The 13,596-nt window shown below is 45.3% G+C and overlaps 1 protein-coding gene and 1 non-coding gene across 2 annotated transcripts in view; both read right to left on the bottom strand.

The window, feature by feature from the left end:
* Window positions 1-13,596, bottom strand: part of LOC126419604 (uncharacterized) — a 1,338,018-nt gene that overhangs the window by 423,237 nt on the left and 901,185 nt on the right. The window lies entirely within an intron of this gene.
* Trnas-gga (transfer RNA serine (anticodon GGA)) lies at window positions 4,194-4,277 on the bottom strand. The gene is given in 2 exon segments: window positions 4,194-4,228; window positions 4,238-4,277. It is a non-coding gene; the product is annotated as a tRNA-Ser (tRNA).

The following is a 13,596-nucleotide window of genomic DNA, read 5'->3' as shown; positions in this document are numbered from 1 at the left end:
TCTCACAGACTTCTGTGGAGAGCGAGTGTATTGTTGTAACACACGACGGGAGTTAGCTGGACTTGCTCCTGTTACACGTCGTCCAGACCGTTGTTTATGTACGCCTTTAACACAGCCTTCGGCTCCAAATTTGTCCCGAATGCAACGAATCGTTAAACGTGTCGGTGGCTCTGTTTGATACTCATTTCGCCATTGCCGTTGAACCTCATTAATGTTTTCGTACTTAAAATACCACTTCAAAACTGACTTTCTTTCATCGAATGTAAGCCTGGCGCCAGCCATGTTTACTCGAGTAACTATGTGCAACTAAGAACAAAACACTGACTATCTGGCGACTGTCATCTGACAAAACAAAACAACGCAATACAACGCTTGTGTGGCGATTGCCGGAACTACAAACTATTACGCTACCAAAGATGAGACAACTCCGTCAATTACTTTGCCAGTTATGGACTTTTAAACAGAGGATATATTTTTTTGGGCCCTTCTGTATATACAACTTCGCCGATCTCACTTTTGTTAAGTTTTCTAGCGATGAAGCAGAGCACACACAGCTAAAACGCCACTTCCAGCCTAATGCTGTTAAGTGCGAAAAATAAGTTCAAGGAGGATGCTATTATCATGTCTGTATCAATGTTTTTCTTCAAAGCTCGAACGATGCTAACACAATGTCACACCCGCGCTGAGCGACAGATGCAATGTAGAATGTGCCGATCGAACGACACCAGACCAGTGTCCCCTCCCCAGCTCTAGCCACATGGGCAAGAGTAAATTTTTTGATCAGTGGCAAAATTTTATCAAACTAGCGCAAGAAAAACCCGACTCTACCTGTAGAACGCTCTTTCCACTTGAAAAGCATGCAGCTTATTTCATCTCATAGCGTAACGAGCCATTTTATCCTGAATTATCGAAAATGACATAATCTTACTGTGTCAGTTAAGGCCATAATGCCAACGTTGAAACGATGTTTTCTTTCATAAACTGCCAATGGATAAAGTGGATTCAAATGAGAAATAGAGTATCCTTAGTTTTTTATAAGTCTAAATGAAACGACCAAAGTTACTGCACATCTCCAAGTTTTCGTTCCGTGTTTATTTTGTTTAATGAAGACCGTTTAGTTTATTTTGACGTAAGATTATCTTACGAGATCGACTCAGGAATTAAGGAGACTGAGCACTTGTTGCTATAATAATTGTCATCTTATGAGACTGCTTGCTGATTTTTCAGTTCAAACCGACATAAGATAGATCTCTGGAAAACGTGACTGTTACTAGTTATTAATAAACAACAGAAACTAACCAAATGGCTATTTCTACTTGAAATAGGTATTCCGGCATTTAGAAGAAAATGTCCAGCTAAACACGCTGACGAGTTCAGCTCTTCTACTTTCAGATCTGACAACCCTAATCTTATGACAATATCCGCGAGGGACAAACGGAACCAGTCAACTCGTGCAATTACTTGGGGATGTGAAATGATCACACAGGCTCCTCGTTCGGGCACCCGGCTTTCGATTTCCCGTCATTTCCCTAATTAGCTTAGCATGACTGGCGACAATTTTACTTAGAAATGGACATTGCAGAGTTCTTTTCTCATTCGTCTTCTCTTAGGCCTTTTCCTCCATCTCTAATAACTAAGTCCTTGTCTAATTGTAGAATCATAAACAGGCTTCCTTTATTATTCTTAATTAAAACCGACCTCAGAAAGAATTGAAAATGGCGAGACCGAAGTCTTCGTTCGTCTCACCAGTGACAAAGAAGGTCTGACAGCAATCTAATACTAAATAAAATGTTAACGCAGGGTTTTCTGCGTAGCTCCTATCTCACAGGAAAATTTCTAAGTATGGCCAACCGGGGTGGCCGAGCGGTTCTAGGCGCTACAGTCAGGAACAGCGCGACCGCTACGGTCGTAGGTTCGAAGCCTGCTTCAGGCATGGGTGTGAGTGATGTCCTTAGGTTAGTTAGGTTTAAGTAGTTCTGAGTTCTAGGGGGCTGATGTCCTCAGAAGTTAAGTCCCATAGTGCTCAGAGCCATTTGAACCATTTTTCTAAGTATGAATTTGCATTTCATCTCAAGCAAAAATTGTATTATTTCTTTTCTCTCGAAACCATTTGTTTTCGTGTGTAGTCGTCTGTGCCTACCGGAATTTAAATACAATTATGGTAAATACCATGTAAACCAACTCGTTCCGTATAGTTACGATTTATGAAATGGCTCAGATGGTTCAAATGGCTCTGAGCACTATGGGACTTAACAGCTATGGTCATCAGACCCCTAGAACTTATAACTACTTAAACCTAACTAGACTAAGGACATCAAACAACACCCAGTCATCACGATCCCAGAAGGTGTAACTGAAACAAGATACACTGTCCGTAGTGACTCTTGCAACAGCCTGGGCAATGCAGAGAACCAGATAATATTAACACTAGATTGTCCGTACAAAAGGTGGCGGAAGCCCGTGGGCGGGCTTTCAGCCTAAGACAGGGAGCCGCGGCACTAGGAGGGCCAACTTTTACCCCTGGAAACGGTCCCCGGTACTCATCTGACCACCAAACTGAGTGGACGTGGGTTAGTTCTCGAGGAAAGACTTCCGCGCCTATCCGAGATCGAACTAATGAGGAGGTACTGAATGGAATTGGGGAGAAGAGGAATTTGTGGCACAATTTGACTAGGAGAAGGTATCGGTTGGTAGGACATTTTCTGAGGCATCAACGGATCATCAATTTCATATTGGAGGGCAGCGTGGAGGGTAAAAATCGTAGAGGGAGACCAAGAGATGAATACACTAAGCAGATTCAGAATGCTGTAGCTTGCAGTAGTTACTCGGAGATGAAGAAGGTTGTACAGCATAGAGTAGCATGGAGAGCTGCATCAAAGCACTCTCTGAACTTAATACCACAACAAATGACTAGGCTTATGCAAATGTGACGAATTTGTCTTGGGAGTGGCAGAATGTACCACTTGCTTTCGGTCAGTTGCGTTACCAACTTTCCAAATCACTGCGGAGAAAATTTAGCCAGCAGAGTGAAGCACTATCTGGCGAGAAAGCATTCTTCTCAATTTGTCTACCAGATTCCAGTACACATACTGAGTGAACATTAATAAAAGTGACAAACTGCAGGGGTTGATTCCTAACTGGAAATGGAGGAAAAAAGGTCCTATGAACACGTGTCCGGAAATGCGTTGTTGCCACGGTAGATAGTGCTGACGAATCGCAGTTCCTCTGGCCAAGTGCCTTGTGTTCCTTGTGTGTTACAGGCTGTGTGATTGACGCAGCGTACTCCAAAAAGCAGAATGGTCCGGTATCCGTGTCAGGAACAAGCCAAGACGGTGTTTGTGTACGGTCAAGCAGATGAAAACGGTCAAAATCCTTCCTGTAGAGTGAAATACGCCGCTGATGATCCCTGCACTCGTTGCAGATGATGGGGATGGTAGCGGTTTTCATGCAAGATAAACACAGTACATAATCGTACTTTGGCGGCTCACTTGCCTGGAGCTTGTACTAGGGTTCGTCTCAGCATCTTATAGAATCTGGTCCTCCAAATCTGGTATACGCACACTTCTTGCACGTTCCTCTGTCTGAAAGGACCCATGATCACACGAAAGCCCAAAAAGGGCTCAAAATGTTGTGGATGTGGTTGGCGTCTGTGAGATACTTGTTTCGATATGGACGTGTTGCCTGTCGACTGTTTCCATCTGCTTGGCCGTACTCAAACACCAACCCGGCTAGTTCCCGACATGAGTACCGTACCGTTCTGCTGCTTACAGTACGCTGCGTCAAACACACAGCTTGCAGCACACAATGAACACACGGCACGTGATCAAGGGATCTGTCTTGAGTCAGTGCCATCTACAGTGGCAACGGTACGTTTAATAGCAAAAAAATGGTTCAAATGGCTCTAAGAACTATGTGACTTAGTCGGCCGTGGTGGCCGAGCGGTTCTAGGCGCTACAGTCTGGAACTGCGCGACCGCACCGGTCGCAGGTTCGAATCCTGCCTAGGGCATGGATGTGTGTGATGTCCTTAGGTTAGTTAGCTTTAAGTAGGTCTGTTCTAGGGGACTGATGACCTCAGAAGTCCCAAGATGTTCAGAGCCATTTGAACAATGGGACTTAACTTCTGAGGTCATCAGTCCCCTAGAACTTAGAACTACTTAAACCTAACTAACCTAACGACATCACACACATCCATGCCCGAGGCAGGATTCGAACCTGCGACCGTAGCAGTCGCGCGGTTCCAGACTATAGCGCCTAGAACCGCTCGGCCACCCAGGCCGGCTACTACTTATTCCATTCATGAAACCGTCCCTTACGATTGACTACTTCGGGTCCCCTTTAGACGACTCAGACATCAAGGCGATGACTCAGGTATCACAGTCGAACATGTAAGAGGTCATTCGACCCGCAACCCACCCTGTGCGTTGGTGGCGAGGGCAACTTTTAAATCTTCAATGGGAACCTCCGTTTTTTTGTTGTTGCAGATTACGATCCTACGGCAAAATCTACATACGTTTTGTCTGAAACATTTTCTTCGTTTCACCACAGATTGTGGTGTAATCAGAGAAAGAAAAATGTGTGCACAGCCGTAATTTACGACATGCTACTCAATGGCCCTTGAATATGCAATGGGACTTGGGAGCCGACCGCCATGCAGCGAGGTTAGGATAGGATAACTTCTAATTGGAAACCCCATTCGCAGCGTCGTATTCCTCCGAAATCGAACAGGGGCTAGTCGACGCGCCACCGTGGCCGTGTGGCGAACTACGACGAACCATAACAGGCAGTACACTCGACCGTAGCTCACTTATCGTGCAGGCGCAGAACAGAGAGCGTGCACAGTATTTATTGCCTGCACAGCTACCTGTCATTTGAAGTGAACGATGAAACTGAAACTACCTTGATTTGCGGAGAATATAGAAAAAAATGCTGAGGCTGCTGTTGCCTTGTATGCCGGAACGTTTACCACAGAAAGCTTGCTCTCGTTCGTTTTGTAACAAGCTTGTAAACGCATTTATGTCTGTCAGAGTACAGCCCTGCAAAAGCAAACGAGCAGACGTATTACAGGAGAAGCTAAAGGAATAGCTGTACTAGCGGCAGTGCACCATAACCCACGGATCAGCTCCTGGCAATTACACCGCAATTCCAGTATTTCCGTAGGTAGTATTGTCACAATACTGCATCGTAAAACTATCACCCATACCACGTGCCTCTGCATCAATAAGTTAATGGCGTTGATTTCCAGAACCGGGTAGTGTTTTGTGGATTGGCACGTTAACAAATGTAAACAATCATTGATTGGCGACTCCATGGAGTGTCCTGTGCTCCACGACCAGATAATGGATATACTTGGAAGGAGAGACAGCATTGGTCGTATTTTTTTGTTTTATTAACCGCAAAATCGATTTTCGGTCACCTAGTGACCATCCTCAGTGCTGTAATATACAATTTAAATTGGTAGGCACTGGTGTCAACAAGCTTAGAGCGGTCACAAAATGTGATCGCTCTAAGCTTGTTGACATCAGTGCCTACCAATTTAAATTGTATATTACAGCACTGAGGATGGTCACTAAGTGACCGAAAATCGATTTTGCGGTTAATAAAACAAAAAAATACGACCAATGCTGTCTCTCCTTCCAAGTAAACGTAGACGAGCCCACGTTATTTGGCTTTCTAATGAGTCTACAATCACAAACCATGTTAGCGTTAAGCGGCATAACATGCATTACTGGAGTGCAGACAACATCCACTGGTTACGGCAAATTGTCCATCAACGTCCTTGATCAGTTAAAGTCCGTATTTTATCGACAGCACGTTGAATGGACTCAAATATCGAACGTTTTTGGAACAGGAACTACAGGTACTACTGTGGGATGTTGCCCTGGACTTTCGACAACGTATGTGGTTTCAGCATAGCAGTTGCCCAGAAAATGAAGCACGGAAGATATTAGATCGTGTTAACACTGGTTGGTGTATCGGCTGAGGTGAATCTACTAATTGGCCCTCTACGTTGCCGGATTTGACGTCGCCTGACACCTTTCTGTGGGAATATTTAAAAGATAACGCGTACCAGCAAGTGCCAATAGGCCGTGAAGGTGGTCGATCGTATCAGAAACGCCCACGCTGACATTCCCGAAGATATGCTTTTGTCCTGTGTACAGACATTTGAAAAGCGGGTCACTAAGTGTACTGAAGTTGACGGTACTACCTTCGAACACTTACTCTAATTGGAAAAATACGGTAGCGTTCGCTCCGAACCACGGCCACAGTCCGCGTCGAGTAGTCCCCTGTTCGATATGACGGAGGAATACAACGATCCGAATGGGGTTTCCAATTAGAAGTTATGAAATACTGGCCTGCTCTACCCTCGCAGCGTGGAGGTAGGGTGTCACGTGCTGCTGTGTATTGAAGGACCTCGAGTAGCACGTTGTGAATTGTCATTGTGAACCCGTTTCGGTTCCTCCGATTACAGCGCCATCTGTGGCGAAACGTGTGTAGATTCTACCGTATAATCGTAATCTGCAATAAGAAACGGAGGTTCCCATTGAAGATTTCAAAGTTGCCCCCACGCACGAGGTGGGGTGGAATGTCGAGTTTGGTGTGTGTATATTCTGATTCGTTTATTATTGAAGTTTGATTAAAGCGTAAATTAAATCAGTTTTAAAACATTTCGGGGTCATTAATCTACACACAGCCTGTACTAAACTTGTATCCCACGTCATATATCTCTTCCTTTCTGCAGTGTGATCTACATTAACAGAAATATTGCATTATATTAACACAAACGTTGAAAGTTGGAAATCTTGCTTTGAGTGTGATTAATTGCATATTGATTTTAAAGTGCAAAAGAATCGCTGGAACGAAATGTATTCGCAAGCGATCGGTCACGTATATCTGACATGTCTTTTCATTTCTGGTCTTTTCAGATGTTTTTCGCTTTTGGTGCTTGTACTGCGTATCAGTTAAAGGTCTGCATATGTTGGAAAGGGGCAGAATCTTTGAAACTTAAAAACTTGAAATACGCGAGAATGTATCACGGTAATATTTCTGCTCTCTGTGAATGTGAATGAATGAACGTGTAGGGTTACAACGTTATTCTTCTATTGATTCACGTTATATGATGTTATTCTGCAAAGTCATGTTTCACTTGTAGACATTTGTCTCAGGTTTTGTGCACCTTCTGTTTGAGGTATTCGTTGGTCTGCGGGCTGCGCTGGTTCGCGGCAGCCGACGTGACGTCGTAGAGACACACTTTATCGCCAAACGCAACTCCAAGAAATATAGGAAATGTATTCGCAGCCGCGAATACGAACCACATTCGGCTGTATACTGGAATTACGACAGTGAAAATTTGTGCCTGATCGAGACACAAACTTAGAGTTTTTACGCGAGCGGTCGCTTTAACCGCTTGAACACTTTGAGCACGAATCACGACCGGACCCAAATTTTCGTACGTCGTCATACATGTGTCACAGACTGCACTCGTACGTTACGTATATTCCAGGCCAGTATTTATTGAGAGTCGAGGGCCTGGTATTGGCGAATAAATACGAAGGAACATTGCATCATACTTTTCAATAACACAGGCATAGCTATTTCCCTGCAAGGAATAAACCAGGACGAACGAAACGGAAGAAGGGAACATCAAGCTTCATTGTATATTTTAGGTAGTATCTATTCGGAAGTTTCTGGACAGACTTCTTGTGATAACATCTCATGACACATCATACTTTGTGAAATCGAGTTTGAAAATGAAATAATTTGCCTACGGGAATCCCAGTCTACTGATTTAAGTAGAACAGGTCAATAACTGGATTGAGATTTTCACTCTGCTGCGGAGTGTGCGCTAATGTGAAACTTCCTGACAGATTAAAACTGTGTACCGGACCGAGACTCGAACTCGGGACCTTTGCCTTTGGCGGGCAAGTGCTCTACCAGCTAAGGCTGTGAGGACGAGGCGTGAGTCGTGCTTGGGTAGCTCAGTTGGTAGAGCACTTGCCCGCGAAAGGCAATGGTCTCGCGTTCGAGTCTCGGTCCGGCACACAGTTTTAATCTGCCAGGAAGTTTCACATCAGCGCACACTCCGCTGCAGAGTGAAAATCTCATTCTGGAAAAATCCCCCGGACTGTGGCTAAGTCATGTCTCCGCAATATCCTTTCTTTCAGGAATGCTAGTTCTTCTAGGTTCGCAGGAGAGCATCTGTAAAGTTTGGAAGGTAGGAGACGAAGTACTGGCAGAAGTAAGGCTGTGAGGACGAGGCGTGAGTCGTGCTTGGGTAGCTCAGTTGGTAGAGCACTTGCCCGCGAAAGGCAAAGGTCCCGAGTTCGAGTCTCGGTCCGGCACACAGTTTTAATCTGTCAGGAAGTTTCAGGTCAATAACTGTTTTGTGTGGCGTGCTACGGTTCGGAAAATGTACGGGTGTAGTGCACTACTGGCACAGTCACGGCACAATGCAGTATCACTGACAGAAACTGGTGCGGCACCCCCGCAACATGCAAGCGCACAAATGTCCTGGACGCGCTGCGTGACGTCGCGGGGACGACGCGTTGCCGTGCAGGCAGGCCGTCCGCGGCCGGGATTAGTGTCACGCCGCGTGCTTCATACCATTAGCTGCTACCTGTTGCTGCGCCTCTCGGCTAAGACACTGCTCGCTGGCGACTGACCCCAGCCGGTCACGCACTCGTTTGCTCCAGACCGCCCTGGGTGGCGTGACGTGCATTGCTCTCGCTTTCGGCACGACTGGTGGTCTCTCATACCAAGTTGACTCCATGGGACATTCCGCACCTGGTTTAGCAAACACGAATGCAGTGCCCCAAGTCCGCCTTACATACACCGCATGAGCAACCATCAGAGAGATAATTTACTTGATCTGCAGACTAGTGACGTACGTTAATGTTACTTTATATACTGGTCAAGAACACGTGTCAGACGCGTGCCGTGACTCGCACACCACTACTCCGAAAGCCATCGTGCGGTATGTGGCGGAGGGTGCATATTGTGCCACAGTAATTTTCCCCCTTCCCATTACATTCGCGGATACTACGAAGGAAGAAAGAATCTTCATTGCAGTGCATAAGCTGCACGAAATTTCAGGGAAGCGGAGGGATCGGAAGTGGAAGGTACCAATAAGCTTAGCGCAGACAGTGGACGGAGAGGGTTGCTATCTAACGTATAGAAGAGATTCGTAACAAGCTTAGGCCTACAGTTTCTCTAGGGTAAACCTATGTGCTTTAGTATATCTTCTGATAGCACCAACGCGAAAACGAGTCTAACAAATTATTGATGCTTTGTAATGGAGGTATTCACTTCTCCGAACATAGCATCTTTTTATTCTACTGCACCAGAGAGTAACGCTCTGCCAGTGGAAAAAAGCAGTCTTATTTTTTTCTTAATGTTTCAGATTACGTGTTGTTGTGGTTGTTGTTGTGGTCTTCAGTCCTGAGACTGGTTTGATGCAGCTCCCCATGCTGCTCTAACCTGTGCAAACTGCTTCATTTCCCAGTACCTACTGCAGTCTACATCCTTCTGAATCTGCTTAGTGTATTCATCTCTTGGTCTCCCTCTACGATTTTTACCCTCCACGCTGCCCTCCAATAATAAATTGGTGATCCCTTGATGCCTCAGAACATGTCCTACCAACCGATCCCTTCTTCTAGTCAAGTTGTACCACAAACTCCTCGCCAATTCTGTTCAATACCTCCTCATTAGTTATGTCATATACCCATCGAATCTTCAGCATTCTTCTGTAGCACCACATTTCGAAAGCTTCTATTCTCTTCTTGTCCAAACTATTTATCATCCATATTTCACTTCCATACATGGCTACACTCCATACAAATACTTTCAGAAACGACTTCCTGACACTTAAATCAATACTCGATGTTAACAAATTTCTCTTCTTCAGAAACGCTTTCCTTGCCATTACCAGTCTACATTTTATATCCTCTACTTCGACCATCATCAGTTATTTTGTTCCCCAAATAGCAGAACTCCTTTACTACTTTAAGTGTCTCATTTCCTAATCTAATTCCCTCTGCATCACCCGACTTAATTCGACTACATTCTATTATCCTCGTTTTGCTTTTGTTGATGTTCATCTTATATCCTCCTTTCAAGACACTGCCCATTCCGTTCAATTGCTCTTTCAAGTACTTTGCTGTCTCTGACAGAATTACAATGTCATCGGCGAACCTCAAAGTTTTTATTTCTTCACCATGGATTTTAATACCTACACCGAATTTTTATTTTGTTTACTTTATTGCTTACTCAATATACAGATTGAATAACATCGGGGATAGGCTACAACCCTGTCTCACTCCCTTCCCAACCACTGCTTCCCTTTCATGTCCCTCGACTCTTATAGCTGCCATCTCGTTTCTGTACAAATTGTAAATAGCCTTTCGCTCCCTGTATTTTACCCCTGCCGCCTTCAGAATTTGATAAGATTACGTAAGTAGTAAGATCATCACACAGGGAGTACTGTGAAACTCGTATTAAGGCGGACGAGAGTGCAGTACGGAAATAATCAGCAATCACAATATTGGCAACGAGTTTTGCATTGTTTGCAAAACTGTATTCTGTTTTCTAAAGAATGAGAGTGATACAGTGAATGACAGTGATACGGTTATCTCACTTCTTTGCTGAGATATGGCAATGAGCTTATTTTAGTTCTATAATTTTAATAGAACTCGAACTTGCTGTACTAGATAATAATGAGAATGTGATTCTGAAGTTCCCGTCTAATTATGTTTTTAACCACGTCCATACAGTTTTTCTGTGCGATTATTTAGATTAGTCATTGCTCCTTATTTCACGGCTCATTACAACAATATGAATGACGGAAGAAGTTAATTTGCTTTTCCGCACAAAACCTCCCATACAAAACTAAAAAAAAAGTGTTGAAAGTGAAAGTTTTAAATGTGAACCTTGCAGCACGCTCGAAACATAGGCGTTTAATGTCAGGCACATGCAGGACATATAGACAGCGAGGTTTACTCAGTTAAGTAATGGCTTTTGGTGCCTTAACCCGTTGTCGACCTTCAACAAAATATGACCCACCGGAGAACCCTCCGCAACAGCTGAGACATTCAACGCAGTGCATTTCCATGAACCCAAACATAGAGAACACCTGACGCGCCGTTCAAGTTCTCAAAATCTGTGAAGCAACGGCTTATCAGCGGCACTGCCAATGCATCAGCTCGTAATGCTGATACGTTACAAGATAACCTGATGAAGGCCATTAATCTCTATTAATCTATTAATGGCCTCCATCTTCATTCTGTCAGACGGTTCACATATTGCAATAACGACAGAATGTGGTATCAACATTACAAAAGAGTTACTGAGGATCTGTGATCAAGTTGAGAACGACAAATACAAATTACTGCTTAGACACTGGAGTCAATGTGAAGCGGCCAACATAACAGACGCCGAATTAACGTAGAGAAGTGCTACTGGCATGGTAACGGGTCTGTGCCGCTCATCAAAAATATGTAGTAGATATGCACGGGGAACTTAAGTGGTAAACAATGGAAGAAACTCTACGAGATTATATCGAGATGCTATTGCGAAAATTTGGCGAACTTTCATTCGAGGAATACTGTATACTGTTCGTCCAGCTCAACGCGAGAAACGGAAGTGAGCTAGACCATCATATGGTTCAAATGGCTCTGAGCACTATGGGACTTAACTTCTGAGGTCACCAGTCCCCTAGAACTTAGAACTACTTAAAGCTAACTAACCTAAGGACATCACACATGTCCATGCCCGAGGCAGGATTCGAACCTGCGACCGCAGCGATCGCGCGGTCCCAGACTGAAGCACCTAGAACCGCTCGGCCACCCCGGCCGGCAGCTAGACCATCAGCACCGGTGTATTAACAACCGTTGCTTTGGTACACTGGCCAGCCTAAGTGTGGTTTTCAGGCGGTTTTCCACGCTCGTTTCGGCAAATTCGTGGCTGCCCTTGCCCTCCCCCAAACTCTGCCACAGAGAATGCGACACGCAAACAGTTAAAATACGCTGGCGTACAGAACAAAGTTTACACGATTCACGATTCACAGATAGGTTAACTGACGTCTTTGGCGACAGAAAGAGCATCCGTCGTTAATCTCAAAATAAAATAAATTTTGGTAAAGTTTAGCTCATCCATACAGGAGACGGTGTACAGAACGCTGGTGCGACTCATTCTTCAGTATTGTTCGATTGTTTCAGATCCCCACCAGATCGAACTGAAGGAGGACATCTAAGCAATTCAGAGACGTGCGGCTTCGTTTAGGGTAGATGACGCGATCTTTTCGCGAGGCAGAGTTGCGGAAATTTAGAAAACCGGCATTTGAGATTGTCTGCAGAACGATTCTACGATTTTACTTCCATACATTTCGCGTAAGGGTCGCGAAGATAAGATGCGATAAATTAAGGTTCGCACGGAGGCTTTAAGACAGTCGTTTTTCCCTTACTCTATTTTCGAGTGGAAGAGGAATGTAAATGACTGATAGCGGTACAAGGTGCCCTTCGCCACACATCGCACGGTGGACTGTAAAGTATGTATGTAGATGTAGATGTTGAGCGTGCCACCCTTCTGCTACGACCATTGCACATATGGCTTGGAGGTCCTGGAAATAAGGTCGCTGAGGTGGCGTGCAGAAGCATACAGTGGAAGAGGTCAATAATCGGTGATAATGGTAGGAAGTATGACCCACCGTGCCCTGTGGAATGGCTTGTGGAGTAGGACTACGTAGGCGTAGGAGGTTCCACGGAGTGATGTGTCGCTGTGCGCGACGTGGCATTCAAATGGGCGTGGCAGATGCCTGCGTGGCGTGTGGTGTTGACCGGAACGCGTTGTAACGCTCTGAGGCACTTTCGTTGCACCTCGAACCACTTGTTCTGTATAAGGCAAAATTATTGCAGGGGGTCGGCGATAGCATGCTTATCAAAGTGCCGTAAACCCTTTCCGTACCCCACGATGTCAGTGCAAGCACCGCACACAAACACTGTTGCTGGCGCTGCAGCTATCGGTCTTTCCTTTCAGCATCAGACGCAAAACTCAGCTCCCGAGCCGTGACAGGAGGTGAGGGCGCGGAAAGTGAGCCGGCGTTGTGGGAGGCAGGCGCGGGGAGACGGCGCGGTCACGGCTGCGAACAGGCGGGAGGCGCGCCGCGGGGGCCACCGGCCACCGCGGACAGTCGGTGGTGTGCATGACGTGACACAGTAGAAAATGCAATACCTCAGCTGTGCCAGCACATCTCGTTCCCACGTTGTCGGTAGCGAAAGCAGCGCCAGCCATCGCCACACACTCTGAGTGGAACCTGCCCACTGGGAGCAAATGAGAGCTGACTCGTGCACGTCTGAAAACTAGACAACTCGGCTGAGGTATACTAACCCCGACAAGAGCATTCCTGCTCCTCGGGCTCTGAAGATAAAAGCGGCCCTTATTGCGTACTGGAAACACACTTAAGCTGTGGTAAAGGTATTCGCAAGACCGCTTCTTGCGATTATACTACATCATGAATGTACACATGTTCAACGAGCCAACAGCAGCAGCACAAGTGTCTTCATCATTAAAGACTTAAATATTGTTCCACTAGATGAAATACGGA

This window comes from Schistocerca serialis, chromosome 9 (genome assembly GCF_023864345.2).
Source record: "Schistocerca serialis cubense isolate TAMUIC-IGC-003099 chromosome 9, iqSchSeri2.2, whole genome shotgun sequence".
Lineage (NCBI taxonomy): Eukaryota > Metazoa > Arthropoda > Insecta > Orthoptera > Acrididae > Schistocerca > Schistocerca serialis.
This window is presented reverse-complemented; position numbering and strand designations above follow the sequence as displayed.